The following is a 14,451-nucleotide window of genomic DNA, read 5'->3' as shown; positions in this document are numbered from 1 at the left end:
GGTCAACCCAGCACAACAATTAATCCGACTTTACCAGGCAGCGACCCAGCAAAAACATGAAGTTAGGAAGGAAACTGAGTCCCACCCACGGTTCCTCAGGGGTTCCCGCTGCCCCACGTTCCAAAGCACCCCTCCCTGCTTCCCAGGCAGCCCGTGAACCCTGAGAGCACCCTGAAACTATCCTAATTCATACTACAGCGTAAATGACTTCTGGAGGCGTTCTTCCCCCAGAGGGCTTGTACTTTCTAAAGACGACGTTTTAAAAGACCCCAGACGGGACTCTGAAGTTCAAATGGGAAGTGTGGTATTCCGACTGGGAACCCACAGGAAAAAGAAAGTCAAGAAGCTGTCGTCCACCCAAAACCAACACAGTTCTGCCATTATTCCTCATAGGAAGGCCGCCTGTCGCATGCCAGGTGCTGTTGTCGGGGTTTTGCTTTTCCCTCAAACAAGTTTATTTCTTCCACTAAAAACAAGCAAAGAATACAGAGCCAAGCGAAAGTTCGACACGGCGCACGTCAGCTTTGTGGGACGTTACGTGGCACTTGTGCCCCGGGTGGGGGACGCTGGTGGCGTGGACCACAGGACACGCCCGCCTGCGGCCACCGCCTGGGCCCAAGACCAGTGTTCGCGGGCCCACGGCTGCTCCCTTACTTCCCCTCCGGTGAGGCCCACAAACCAGGCTCCTTGCAGGGAATTTCAAGGCCTTTAAAGGCACCGTAGCTCTCCACGCACGAGCTGCCCCCTGTGCCCCAAGACCTGCTGCACCCTGAGCTCAGAGCAGAAGCAGAGGCCCCGGCTCCCCCCAGGTGCAATCCTGCCCCTTGCAGGGAGGAAGGAACGAGACGGAGAGAAGATGAACGGGCGGCCAGAGCACCAGCAGTCAGGAGAGCCTGGAAGGTACGTGTGCCCAGTGGGCAGGACACTGAGCTGGGAAGGCTCCTTCCCGAGTGCACTGTGCGATCCTGAGTGAATCCCTTCACCTCTCTGTGCCTCCATCAAGGACTGTTGAAAGCGACTTCACGCAGCTATTTAAAAGTATCTTTAGGGGCGCCTGGGCGGCTCCGTCGGTTAAGCGGCCGACTTCGGCTCAGGTCATGATCCCGCGGTCCGTGAGTTCAAGCCCCGTGTCGGGCTCTGTGCTGACAGCTCAGAGCCTGGAGCCTGCTTCCGATTCTGTGTCTCCCTCTCTCTGCCCCTCCCCCGTTCATGCTCTGTCTTTCTCTGTCTCAAAAATAAACGTTAAAAACAAAAATAAAAATAAAATGAAAAATAAATAAAAAAATAAAGTATCTTTATAGAACCTCCAAAAGAAAGGATTAGCAGATGGGTGGTACGCATCCTCCCTCCCCCCTCCCCTAAATGATGGTAACATCAAAGCCTGAGTGGAGGTGAGTCCGCACGGTGAGGACCACGGGGCATGCCTCCACAGGTCTCTGGAAAACAGGACAGCAAGCTGCCTGGCACTCAGACAGAGCAAGCCACACGGAGGGTGTGCAGGGAACAGGCCCCCGGATCCAGGGAGGGGGCCTCCAGGCAGACAGGGGGGCCTACCGGGTCCGTGGGGAGCCACACCCTGGGGTGCGGCACCCCACCCCCCAACTCAGAAAGGTGTGCAGAGGTGAGCTCCTCCCTTCCTACCACGTCCCCTTTTCACGTCCCCTTTTCACGTCCCCTTTTCACGTCCCCTTTTCACCGCCCCTTTTCAGTGTGGAAACCCTCAAGTCCGTAGGGTAGCAGAGGGAGTGACAGACGATCACCAAAATCCCATCACACATCTTCAACAATCATCAAAACAGGGCACACCTACTTCAGCTCACCTCCACGCACTCCACACGCACACACACATGTAACACGTGCACGTGTCCATGCGTGCAACACACACGTATACATGCATGCACACGTAAGACCCGATGATGTGTGCACGATACACATGATATATACACAATACACAGAACACGGGTATGACAGATATACAACGTGCATACGTATAATACACACAGGCACACGTAACACACATATACAGTACATTCACATACGTAGCACACACATAGTGCGTGTGTGCCTAGGACAACATGTATACAAGGTACACGCACCTATGATAACACACGCATACAATGTACGCGCACACAACACGCACAGACACGCATACACGACATATACACACATACGTACACAGCTCTGCACGTGTAACACATACATGTATACAAGACACACACAAGACTCCTCTGACACACGGGAGATGGAAGCAAATCCCGGATGTTATGGATTTCATTGAAAAGTTTTCTTTTTTGGGGGGGCGCCTGGGTGGCTCCATCGGTTAAGCAGCCGACTTCAGCTCAGGTCATGATCTCGCGGTCCGTGAGTTCGAGCCCCACGTTGGTCTCCGTGCCGACAGCTCGGAGCCTGGAGCCCGCTTCGGATTCTGTGTCTCCCTCTCTCCCTGACCTTCCCCCATTCATGCTCTGTCTCTCTCCCTGTCTCAAAAATAAATAAATATTAAAAATTCCAAAAAAAAAAAAAAGATTAAAAAAATTTTTTTTTTTTTACATTTATTCATTTTTGAGAAACAGAGTGAGACAGAGCATGAGGGGGGAGGGGCAGAGAGAGAGGGAGACACAGAATCAAAAGCAGGCTCCAGGCTCTGAGCCATCAGCCCAGAGCCCGACGCGGGGCTCAAACTCACGGATGGTGAGATCGTGACCTGGGCTGAAGTCGGACGCTCAACCGACAGAGCCACCCAGGCGCCCCATGAATTTCATTTGAGACCTTTTAGTATGTACCTCCTAAAAGATGACCTTTAAAAAACATAGAGCCCCATGTCCTCAAGCTACATGAGCCGTTGTGACCACAAAGCACCACTCGGCTACCCCAGCCTCTGGCCACAGAGCTCAGGGGCTGACGTGGGGCCGGGGCCAGCGACGCGCCCTTCAGGGCCCAGGCTCTGGGTGCATCTCAGCGGCCCCGCGGCCCCCTTGAGAGGCTCGGGTGCGGCGAGGGGGGTCCAAGGGGGAAGGGCGGGGTTGCACGGAAGAGACCGGCCAGAGGCCACCTTCTCAAGGGAAGCCCTGTCGGGGCCCCCCCTTCCATGGGGCCGTGGGCATCGCTGTCCTGGCACCAGCCACTTTCCATGCATCCGGGGGCTTCCAAATGCAAGGCCACTCGGGGAGGCACTGGGCGGAAACGGGGCCGTTATTTCTGGACGGCACCCCTTCCCCCCCTCAGGATTCCAGGAAAGCCTCTGGTTTTCCAGAGCCCCCTTCCTGTCTCCTGCTCTCAGGCAGATGAACTGTCTGGGTTGCAGGATGGTCAAGGGCAGGAGGTCAGGGGAATCTTCACAACAGTGTGGGAACGGCGATTCCAGAAAGCTCTGCGGCCAGAACCTTCCCCAGAAATGCCTAACGCCACCCCAGGGACTGTCCTTGCTCTGCCCCGGGGCCACATTCTCCCCAGACCGCATATGATGTTCACTGTCTTCTGACCATGATTTTCCGGCACGAGGGGCAAAATGCGGACTTGCAGCCTCAGAAGAGGACATTCTCTTCTGAATGTCGGGAGGGGGAATGTTGGGAGACTTTCTGGAACTGAGTAGACGCTGCTGAGAAGCCCACGTGCCTGGGACCCGGCAATGATGGAGTCATCCCCTCCACCCCATGCTCCACTTTTCTGGCTGAGGACACAGCCTGCCGGTCCCTTTGAGAGGCCTCCTGGGGCAGCGGACCATGCCAGCCTGATTGCCCACGCTGTTCCTGAACACCCCGCAGGAGGAGGGGCCGCTTCCCCAGTGGTGGCCAAGTTAGCGTTTCTGGACCTCCCCCCAGGGGGACTGTCCCTTGCCTCCCTGTCCCCTCCGACCGAGGGAGAGCTGTGGTACTTGGGGACCTGCGGCGTCCAGGACAGGGGTCCATGGTGCCACCCCTGGACCAACCACAAGCCCCCTCCCAGGGCTGCAGCATCTCAGAGCACGAGGCAGGCCCCGAGGCCAGCCATCCCCACCTACAAGGCAAGGAAACCGAGGCCCGGAGAGTGCAAAGGGCATGTCCAGGGGCGCTCAACCTTCAGTGGCAAAGAGAGGAGAGAAAGGTGCAGTTTCAACCATTTATTGAGCACTTTCTGAATACCAGCCCTCACACAGAGAAAAAGGCACGGTTTGTCACGGAAGGTTTCGATCTAATAGGAAAGACGGGTCCAAGTCTGACAGAGAAACAGGCTGAGCCATGAAGGACTAGATACAAGGGCTGTGCAGGCAAGGGGGCTCCTAGGCCACCCCTGGGAAGGAGGAGGCCGGGAGGGCTTCCTGGAGGAGGGGCCTTCTGAGCCCGCCCGGATGAGACAGGCCGAACCCAGGGGACACCGTGAGTCGTTGGGAGCTCAGCCCCCCACCTCCCCAGGTGCCCTCTCCAGACCTGTGGCAGATTCCCGTTTACACGGTCCCTTCTTTGTGCAGCCACCTTCCCAGATGTCCGTTTTATTCATCCCCAGAGTCACCTCCTTTACCGTCTGCCGTCACCTCCTCCATTTCCGTTTCATTAACTTCTGCTTTATCCTTGTTATTTCCACCGTGTGGCTCTGTCACTCACCCTCTTTCCAACCTCCCAGGCCGCACACCATAGCGGCTTCCATAGGCTCCCTCGAAAATTCAGAGGGCAGCTCTATTTGGAAACAGGACCTTTGTAGACACAGGTGAACACGAGGTCTTGGTGTCCTCGTAACAGGAGGAGGATTTGGACACACGGCTCAGGGCAGATCTCACCATGAAGACAGAGGCAGAGGCCGGGTGATGTGTCTGCACGTCAGGGTCTGAGAGCAACGTGAGGCCAGGACGGACCCATGTCGGGACCACGAGGAGGAAGTGCCCGCTGCAGCTCTGAGCTTGGGCTCCCGGCCTCCCAGCTGTGGGGCAGAAAATTCCTGCTGCTCGCGGCCCCCCAGTCTGTGAGGATTTGCTCTGGTGCTATAGGAGTTGGAGACACATGGTTCAGTAATTCCTAATCTTAGTGTCCAGTGAAGCAATAATTTCCCCTCTAAAGACCAACTGGGGGGCGCCTGGGTGGCTCAGTCGGTTAAGCGTCCGACTTCAGCTCAGGTCACGATCTCACCGTCCGTGAGTTCGAGCCCTGCGTCGGGCTCTGGGCTGATGGCCCAGAGCCTGGAACCTGCTTCCGATTCTGTGTCTCCCTCTCTCTCTGCCCCTCCCCCGTTCATGCTCTGTCTCTCTGTGTCAAAAATAAATAAAAACATTAAAAAAAAAATTTAGGGGCGCCTGGGTGGCTCAGTCGGTTGGGCATCCGACTTCGGCTCAGGTCATGATCTTGCAGTTTGTGGGGTCAAACCCCGCGTCAGGCTCTGTGCTGACAGCTCAGAGCCTGGAGCCTGCTTCAGATTCTGTATCTCCCTCTCTCTCTGCCCCCTCCCTCCCTCACACGTGCGCGCGCGCTCTCTCTCTCTCTCAAAAATAAATATTAAAAAAAAAAAGCAGGAGTCAAAATTACATGCAGTTAAGGGAATGAAAACACAAGCCACAGACTAGGAGAAAATACTCAAAAACACACATCCGCTAAGGACTCGTGTCCAAAATGCTCGAGAAACCTCATAAGGTCAACAAGAAAGCAAACAACCCAGTTAAACACCAGGCAGGAGATCTGAGCAGAAGCCGGGGGAGAACGCGTGTGGGAGGGCAGGCGCACACGGGAACGTGCTCCACGTCGTGTGCCGTCAGGGAAACGGGGAGCAAGACAGCAAGGAGAGGCCACCACCGCCTGTCAGAAGGGCCACGGCCCACAGCACGTCACCGCCGGGTGCTGGCGGGACGGGGAGCAGCGGGGACGCAGAATGCCGCGGCCGCTCCGAGAGGGACCCTGGTGTCTTATGAAACCGAGCACGGTCTCGCCGTGCGGTCCTGCAGTCACGTCCCAAGATGTGAGAACGTGCGTGCTCGCAGACCTGCGCGCGGAGGTTTGCAGCGGCTTTATCCGTGATTACCGAACCCGGGGAAGCAACCGGACGCCCTTCAGTGGCTGGTGGACAACCGGGCTCCATCCGGGCGGTGGGGTTTTACTCTGCCCCGGAAAGAAGGGAGCCGCGAAGCCAAGAACGACGCGGAGGCACCTTCGATCCAGGTTACTGCGTGAAGGAAGCCAGTCTGGAGAGGCCGCACCCTGGGTGATCCCAGCCGAGTGGCCTTCTGGGAAAGGCAGGGCCAGGGAGCCGGTAAAAGATCAAGGGTTCAGAGGGAAAGCGGGAGGCACGAATAGGTAGAGCTCGGAGTTTCTAGGGCAGCAGCACTAATCAAAATGATACTTTAACGACAGATATGTGACATCAGGTATCTGTCAGAAACCACAGGACTGTGGGGCACAAGGAATGACCCTGACATAAATTCCAGGCTTCAGTCGAGGGCGACGGCTCTCGCCAGCTGTAACACACTCCGCGGACACAGCGGGACTAGTGGGGAGCCACACGGAGCGGGGCGCGTGGGAACCCTGCAGCCCTAAAACTGCTCCCACAAGATAACACCTGTCCATTAAACAGGAGTACCACTTAAATAACAATAAAAAACGAAACAGGAGTAAAGCTAACCAAACACGTGAAGGAGCTGTGTATTAAAAATATAAAGGGGCATCTGGTGGCTCAGTCAGTGGAGCGTCCAACTCTCGATTTCAGCTCAGACCATGATCCCAGGGCCATGAGATCGAGCCCCACGTCAGGCTCTGCACTGTGTGGAGCTTGCTTGGGATTCTCTCTTTGCCCCTCTCCCCACTTGCACATACCCACTCTCTCTCTAAAATAAAAATAAATAAGTAAAAATTAAATAAATACAAGTTTTTCTTTCACTGACATTAGAAATCAAAGACCTAGATAAACGGAGAGCTATTCTGGAAAGTTAGCTGCAGGGTAACTAGAAGATTCTAGATTGTGGTCTATTCTCCTTAAAAGTCAATAAATAAAAGTTAAATAAATACAAGTTTTTCTTCCGTTGACATTAGAAATCAAAGACCTAGGTAAACGGAGAGCTATTCTGGAAAGTTAGCTGCAGGGTAACTAGAAGATTCTACATTGTGGTCTATTCTCATTAAAAGTCAATAAATAAAAGTTAAATAAATACAAGTTTTTCTTTCATTGACATTAGAAATCAAAGACCTAGGTAAACGAAGAGCTATCCTGGAAAGTTAGCTGCAGGATAACTAGAAGATTCTAGATTGTTGTCTATTCTCCTTAAACTGATTTACGTATCAACGTGAACCCACTCAAAATCCCAGGAGGATTTTTTGGTCCATGTCCCCAAGATCACGCTAAAACACACCTAAAAAGACAGAGGAACCGGGGTGGACAAAACAATTTTGAAAAAGAACAATGCAGAGGTGCCTGGTGGCTCAGTCGGTTGAGAATCCAACACTTGAGTTTGGCTCAGGTCATGTCACGGTCATGACACCGAGCCCACATCAGGCTCTGTGCTGAGCAATGAGCACGGAGCCTACTTGGGATTCGCTCTCTCCACCTCCCTCTGTCCCTTCCCCAAATCGTTCTCTCTCTCTCTCTCTCTCAAAATAAATAAATGAACGCTTAAAAAAAAAGAAGAAAAAGAGAAAAAGAACAATGCAGGGAGGCTCATACTACCCGACTTCAATCTTCACATAATGGCAGAATGATCCAGGGGCGCCAGGGGGCTCAGTCGGTTGAGTGTCCGACTTCAGCTCAGGTCATGAGTTCAGGGTTTAGGAGTTCGAGCCCCACATTGGGCCCTGTGCTGACACCTCGGAGCCTGAGCCTGCCTCAGATTCTGTCTCTCTCTCTCTCTCTCTGCCCCTTCCCTCTCTCTCTCTCTTTCAAAAATGAATAAAACATTAAAAAAAAAAAAAAAAAGAATGATCCAGAGACATGCCCCCAGCACGTACGGCCAGCTGATGAGGTCAAAGGTCTGCCCAAATTCAGTGCAGAGTTCTTCACACAAACCTAAACACAAAAGCACAATCCACTAAAACAAATACCTTGAAAAACCGGACTTCAGAAGCCAGAACTTCCACTCTGTGAAACACACTAGTGAGAAAACCAGGCAGACAGGCTGAGGATGGACTGGAAGGAGGTGTCTGCAAACCAGAACCTGACGCAGGACTTGCATCCATGCACATAAGGGCACGACTTGAACACACGGAGTTTCCAAGCCCAACAGTAAGAGAAGGACCTGGTAAGGAAACGGACAAAGAAAAAAAAAAAAGAAAAAAAAGAAAATGGACAAGAGCCATGAACAGGCACTTCGGCGGGGAGACAGGCCAAGGGCAAGTAAGGGCATAGGAAGAGCACGGGAAGAGCATAGAAAGAGCACTGGTCATTAGGAAATGCAACAGTGGCCTGAAGGGCCACCCCATGCCCATTAGAATGGCTAAACTTTGAAACCTGATAACATCAAGTGCTGGCCACGTGAGGGCCAGGAGCCACCGCTGGTGGGAATGCAACCCGCCAAAGGATGAACACACTGTGCTCCGTCTACACAGCAGAGTGCAGTTCGGCAAAATAACTCAAACTCAGGACACTCACAAAACCTCGAGGAATCTCAGAGGCGCTTCGTTAAGTTAAAGAACCCAAACTCGAAAGGCCACATGCCACGCAGGACTCCACGCAGGAACATTCTTGAAAATGCAGAGCTTCGGACACTCCAGTGGTGCCAGGGATTACAGGTGGGGGGTGGTCTGACCAGCACGGGCAGAAAGAAATGGGCGGAGGGTGGGGGATGCAGACGAGAGAACAGTGGCATCTCAGGTCTGGGCCTCGGTTACCGTGGCAGGAACACTACAGTCAGAGCTCATGTGGTTGCACAGCACACAGCACGAGCTTCAGGGCATTTAAATTCAAGGAGAATTTTTTTAACGTTTATTTATTTTTGAGACAGAGAGAGACAGAGCGTGAACAGGGGAGGCTCAGAGAGAGGGAGACACAGAATCTGAAACAGGCTCCAGGCTCTGAGCTGTCAGCACAGAGCCCGACGCGGGGCTTGAACTCACTGACCGTGAGATCATGACCTGAGCCGAAGTTGGCCGCTTAACCTACTGAGCCACCCAGGCGCCCCTCAAGGAGAATTTTAAAGGGCGAGCGGAGCGGGCTTACCCGTGCTGCCATGGAGCGTCCCCTCGAGTGACCCGTCAGCGGGGACAGGGCAGACTCAGGGCAGCGTGCCCACGTGCAGCTCAGCCCAGAAATTGCACCCACGTTGCCCAAAATGCATAACATCCTCCCGAGAAATCTCAGGCAACGGAACCAACAGAGGTGGGCTCTGGGCGGCAGGGGCGGTGGGGGTGAGAGACTTTTAGCTTTCACACCTTTGACTCTGTGCCATACGCACACATCACTTTTCTGGGCTGCCTCACTGGCACGTGCATGCAGTAGGGTATCCTGCTCTGAGAAGCTGTCTTGTCCCCCGCCCGACGCGGGGCCTTAACTGACGGTACGGGTGCTGTCGCGGCTGCTCTCGTCCCCGGGCACGGCAGCAGTCGCCTTGGAGCCCAGAAGGCCTGGCGGCTCTAAGTGCCAGGGGGCAAGCAGGTGGCGATTCCATGCGACCCTGCCCCTCTGGGTCCCCCGGGTGTGCAACGGAGCAGTCCGTCCGTCTGGGCCTCTGGGCGCCACCAGAATGGCGCCGGTCACCCGGAAGCACGTGCTGAGCTTCCAAAGTGAGTGACCAGAGACCCATCCCGTAGCCCAGCGCCCACCCACCGCCCTCAGGAGCGGTTGTCTGGGTGGGACGCCGTTTACTGCCACGGATGTCTCCCAGGAGAGCTGCCCCTTCTGAGCTGTGTCCGCTCATTCCAAAAACAAAACGCGTGACTTGTTAGTTTTTACTAAAGACATAGCAGTGAGCCTGGCCGCTCGGACTGTGTCACCACCGCTGAACCGATATCCGGCGCGGGGGGTGGGGGGGGCAGGCACAGCAGTGAGGTATCGATGTCCACAGATGAGCACAAAACAACGGTCAAAGGAGCCAATGTTGGTGAGGATCTGGGAATTCGGCACGAGCCACGCGTGTTAGGGAAACCACAAACTCATCTAATTCTGTGGAGTAAACCAGAAACGTGGCTCTAGAGCTGTAAAAACATGCAGACACGCAGACCCCAGAGCACAGGCCCTGACTGCAGCACAAAGGCACAAAGGTGTTTTCTGAAGGAAAAAAAGAAAAAAAAAAAAAAGAAAGAAACTGAAAACCATCAAACACGAAACAATGCAAACAAAGGCCACGACATCCACGTGATCTTATGGCCACGGATGCCATAATGGTGCTACTGAGATGAGCACGGAACATCAACGCATTTGACACCACTAAAATGGACACCTTAAAACGTTCAAGGGGGCGCCATGGCGCCTCAGTCAGTTGAGCGTCCGACTTCAGCTCAGGTCACGATCTCAGGACTCAAGGGATCAAGCCCCGCGTCAGGCTCTGTGCTGACAGCTCGGAGCCTGGAGGCTGCTTCCGATTCTGTGTCTCCCTCTCTCTCTGTCCCTCCCCCACTCATGCTCTGCGTCCCTCTCTCTCTCTCTCTCTCTCTCTCAAAATTAAACATTAAAAAATGTTTAATACATTTTAAATGATAAATAAAAATAAAATGGTCAACAGAGTGAACTTGATATCACGTACATTTTACTACAATAAAAGAACCCTAACAAAAAGTCAAACCAAAAGTGCACGTACGCGACAACGACCCACGTCTGCACGTGCACGTGTCTGCCGCACAGCGGGAACAGTCCTCGTGAAAACGCAGGGCTGGTACGTACGTGAACGGTAACAGGTGTATCTTTATGGAGGGAACTCTTGCTTACAGCGTCTAAACTCCATTCTGGAAAGGACGAACGACTTCATCGCCCATGATCTTCTGAAAGACCACATCTTGGAGAAGCTTTGGGGCCTTGTCGTCAGTGCATAAGGACTGTCTGGCCCCCTCAAGTCTGGACCTTAGAAGAACCACCTGCTTAAATGGCCCGCGATGAAGTCACTCACCAAGGCCCGAGGCCCGGCCAGGGCAGCGCCCCGAGAGCTGAGCCATCCTCGCCGCTCTGTGCCGAGCCTTTATCCGGGCCACGCACACACGCTTCCCGCTTGTCACACGAGAAAACTCCCCCTCCCGGGGCATCTGCCTGCTGTCCACTCACGGTGGCCTCTGCAGGGAGCAGGTGGCCCGGGACTCCGCCCCTCCCCCAGCCACGGGCAAAGAGCCTTCCTGCTCCCATATTAACGAACGCTGGCTGAGCGAGTGAGACTCCTGTGGGACCTCAGGACGCCCTCAGGCAGGGGTCTCAGATCTAGCACCAGGGACGGACTCCCTAGTAGAGTCCCTAGTAGAGAAAGCCTGCATGTGGTGTCAGAGACCCCGCAAAATCCCCCCAGCGCCCGAGCGCGTCAGCCGTGGCAGAGAAGTAACAACAGGCCACAGCCGGGCCCTGAGGCACCGGCTTCTGTCCGCATCGTCTGTCACACACCTCGGAGCTCGTCTGGCGCTGCCTTTGACAAAGACGCGAAGGCTGGTCACCCGCTCTTCCTGTTACCAGTGGCTCGCGGTCGCCCGCAGCCTAAGCAAAGCAGCCCTTTGCAGCCGGACTGCAACCCCCCAGGGCACAGCTGTTGGGCTCCCAACCCCAGGACCTTAGACCGTAAGCTCATCTGCAGACAGGGTCTTTGCGGATGTGATCATTAAAATGAGGTCACGGGGTGGGCCCTCAGGCAAGGTGACGTGTCCCCACGGAAAGAGAGAAGGCCGTGTGAGGGTGGATGCAGGTCGGGACGGGAGCACCACAGGCTGACCCTGGGGGAGGCGTCTGGGGCAGGCCGGGCCCGCGCCCACAGCCTCCAGGACCGAGTGTGGCCGCCTGGCCTGCGGTGCTTTGACCCGGCGGCCCCGGCAGGCTGACGTGGTGGCTACGGTGACCATGACTTGGCGAGGATACGAATCCCTCGTTGTCAAGTAGGAGGAAAGCGCTCAGTCTCCTCCCCCGACTGTGACAGGCCACCCTCCTCTTCCAGAGCCCGGTCCTCACCTGTCACCTCCTAGGGCAAGTATGCTCAGAGAACCTTCCCGCCCCCTGCCCTTTGCCGGCCACCCCCCGCCCCCAACGCGAGCTCACAGCCTCCTGACGACTCGCACTGTCGCCGCTCTCCCGCCCTGCCCGTCTGCTCCCACTGTCCCCTTCTTGCCAGGTGGCACCGCCATTCACTCAGGTCCACACCAAAGCCTCTTGCCCCGCTCCTACGTCCGCTCCGCCGGCCAGCCCTGAGCACTGAGCCACAGCTGACAGCCGTGTTGCCTCCCCTCCGCCCCCCGCTGGATGCTCAACCATCTCCGGCCATCGCCGCGTGTCCCCTGGGGGCCAACCGTCCCCGGTGGAGAAGCTCCTCTCCATCTCGCGCTGATGCCCCTCAGCCACACCTCCGAGACACGTCGCCTGGCGGGCACCACTTGGGAGCAACCCCAGCAAATGACTGCAGCCCTGACAGTGAGGGTCTGAGGCAAGGGATGAGGCCGCAGGGACAGGCACGTCACCTGTGGGTGGGCCTGGTGGCCAACACTCACACCCACGGCCCCGCTCCACAACCGTGACCTCAAGAGTAAGCAAAGTGGATGAGGGCCACAGGACTGTTGCACATCAACTGGGAACGACAGCCTTTCAAATGAAAACTGCCCAAGCCGGCTACGATGGGCAGACCCACAGCCAAACTCTGTCAGCGGCGGGCACGTGAGCTATCACGACAAGGCCACAGCCACCCAACGGGGCCTCCTCCACCCAACAAAGCCGTAGCCACTCAACAATGCCATCTGGAATTTCCATAATCCCATTTCCAAAAACTGTACTCAACAAACAATGCCACACACAGGGGGAAAAGGCCACGTACAAATGTGTTGGTGTGGCATTATTTTCAACTTTGAAGAAAACCACAAACAACTCAGTTGTCTCGTCATGAGGGAGAGTGTTGAGAAAACTTCAACGTAGGGTCACACACCCAGCCGAGTGAGGTCCGTGAAAAGCACAAGTACGCGATATAAAATGGCATCTATGACACGATTGTGTGGGGAGAGGGGGCAACTGGGTGGAGGGGGGCCACGTATGACTGTTACTCCTTCTTTCTGCTTCTGAACCTTTCAAACTTTCTTTAAAAGGTATGCATTACTTGGGGCACCTGGGTGGCTCAGTCAATCGAGCGTACGACTTCGGCTCAGGTCATGATCTCACAGTCCGTGAGTTTGAGCCTCGAGTCTGGCTCTGTGCTGACGGCTCAGAGCCTGAAGCCTTGCTTCCGACTGATTCCGTGTCTCCCTCCGCCGCTCGCACTGTGTCTCTCTCTCAAAAATAAGCATTAAAAAAAAATTGTTTTAAAGGTAGGCCTTACTCGAAAATGTTTAACAGGTTGTTTTAATTTTCTTAAGTTTGTTTATTTTGAGAGAGAGAGAGGACAAGAGTGGGACAGGAGCAGACGGGAGGAGAGAGAGTCCCAAGCAGGCTCCATGCTCTCAGCACAGAACCTGACGAGGGGCCAGAACCCACGAACAGTGAGATCATGACCTGAGCTGAGATCAAGAGTCAGATGACTGAGCCACCAGGTGCCCCTAACAGACTGTTTTAAAGGAAAGAAAGGAATTCCTTTGGGTCGGGGCTAAGGGTCACAGGATGCCCCGGGGGGGAACTCAGAGAGGCTTAAGAGCAAACCTGAGCTTCCTCAGGTCATGAGGTCACCGTTCATGAGTTCGAGCCCTGCATGGGGCTCTGCACGGACAGCGTGGAGCCTGCTTGGGATTCATCTCTCCTTCTCTCTCTACCGCTGCCTGGTTTGCTCACTCTCTCTCCCCCTCTCTCAAAAAATAAACATTTTAAAAAATTAAAAAAAAAAAAAAACAGACCTGAGTCTGACCCCAGGGTTCTATCGACCCTGTGAGACTAGGGCAGGGACAGTTAAGTTAGGTTGTGAGCAAGGGGCCCAGAGGAGGACCCTCAGGTGCCCCCCGGAGAGGGTTCAGGGTGGGAAGCCAGAGGAAGGAGCCCGCCACGGAAGGGCAGGTCGCCAAGGGGCTCGGGAACCCCCTCCCGCACCGAGCCCGTCCTCCCACCGATGGACCAGGAAGAGGTGAGGGAGACCGTTCATGGAGGAACGAGCCAGGGGGTGGCAGGGTCGCTCCTCAGAAGACAGGCGTGGGTCGTGTGCACTTCCCCACGCTGCATGCGCCTAGGGGGCGTTTCCCTCTGCGGGCGCCCCCCTCCTCCCAGAGGCAGACTGCTGCAGAATCAAGTGTCACATGCACTTCAGACCTACGTCCTTTCATCCCAAATGTCAACGCACCCATAACGACACCTGATCCCCGTCTCTGTCCCCCTGGTTGAAAACTCAGTGGGCCCCGAAGGGGCGCCTGGGGGCTCAGCCGGTTGAGCGGCCGACTTCGGCTCAGGTCATGACCTCACGGTTCCCGGGTTCGAGCCGCG

At 55.2% G+C, this 14,451-nt stretch overlaps 1 protein-coding gene across 4 annotated transcripts in view; it reads right to left on the bottom strand.

The window, feature by feature from the left end:
• PRKAR1B (protein kinase cAMP-dependent type I regulatory subunit beta) overlaps positions 1-14,451 on the bottom strand; it is a 113,830-nt gene that overhangs the window by 84,691 nt on the left and 14,688 nt on the right. The gene's annotated exons all lie outside the window — the stretch shown is intronic.

Source organism: Acinonyx jubatus, chromosome E3 (genome assembly GCF_027475565.1).
Source record: "Acinonyx jubatus isolate Ajub_Pintada_27869175 chromosome E3, VMU_Ajub_asm_v1.0, whole genome shotgun sequence".
Taxonomy (NCBI): Eukaryota; Metazoa; Chordata; class Mammalia; order Carnivora; family Felidae; genus Acinonyx; species Acinonyx jubatus.
Note: the sequence above shows the minus strand (reverse complement) of the source record. Positions and strands in the feature narration are given on the sequence as shown.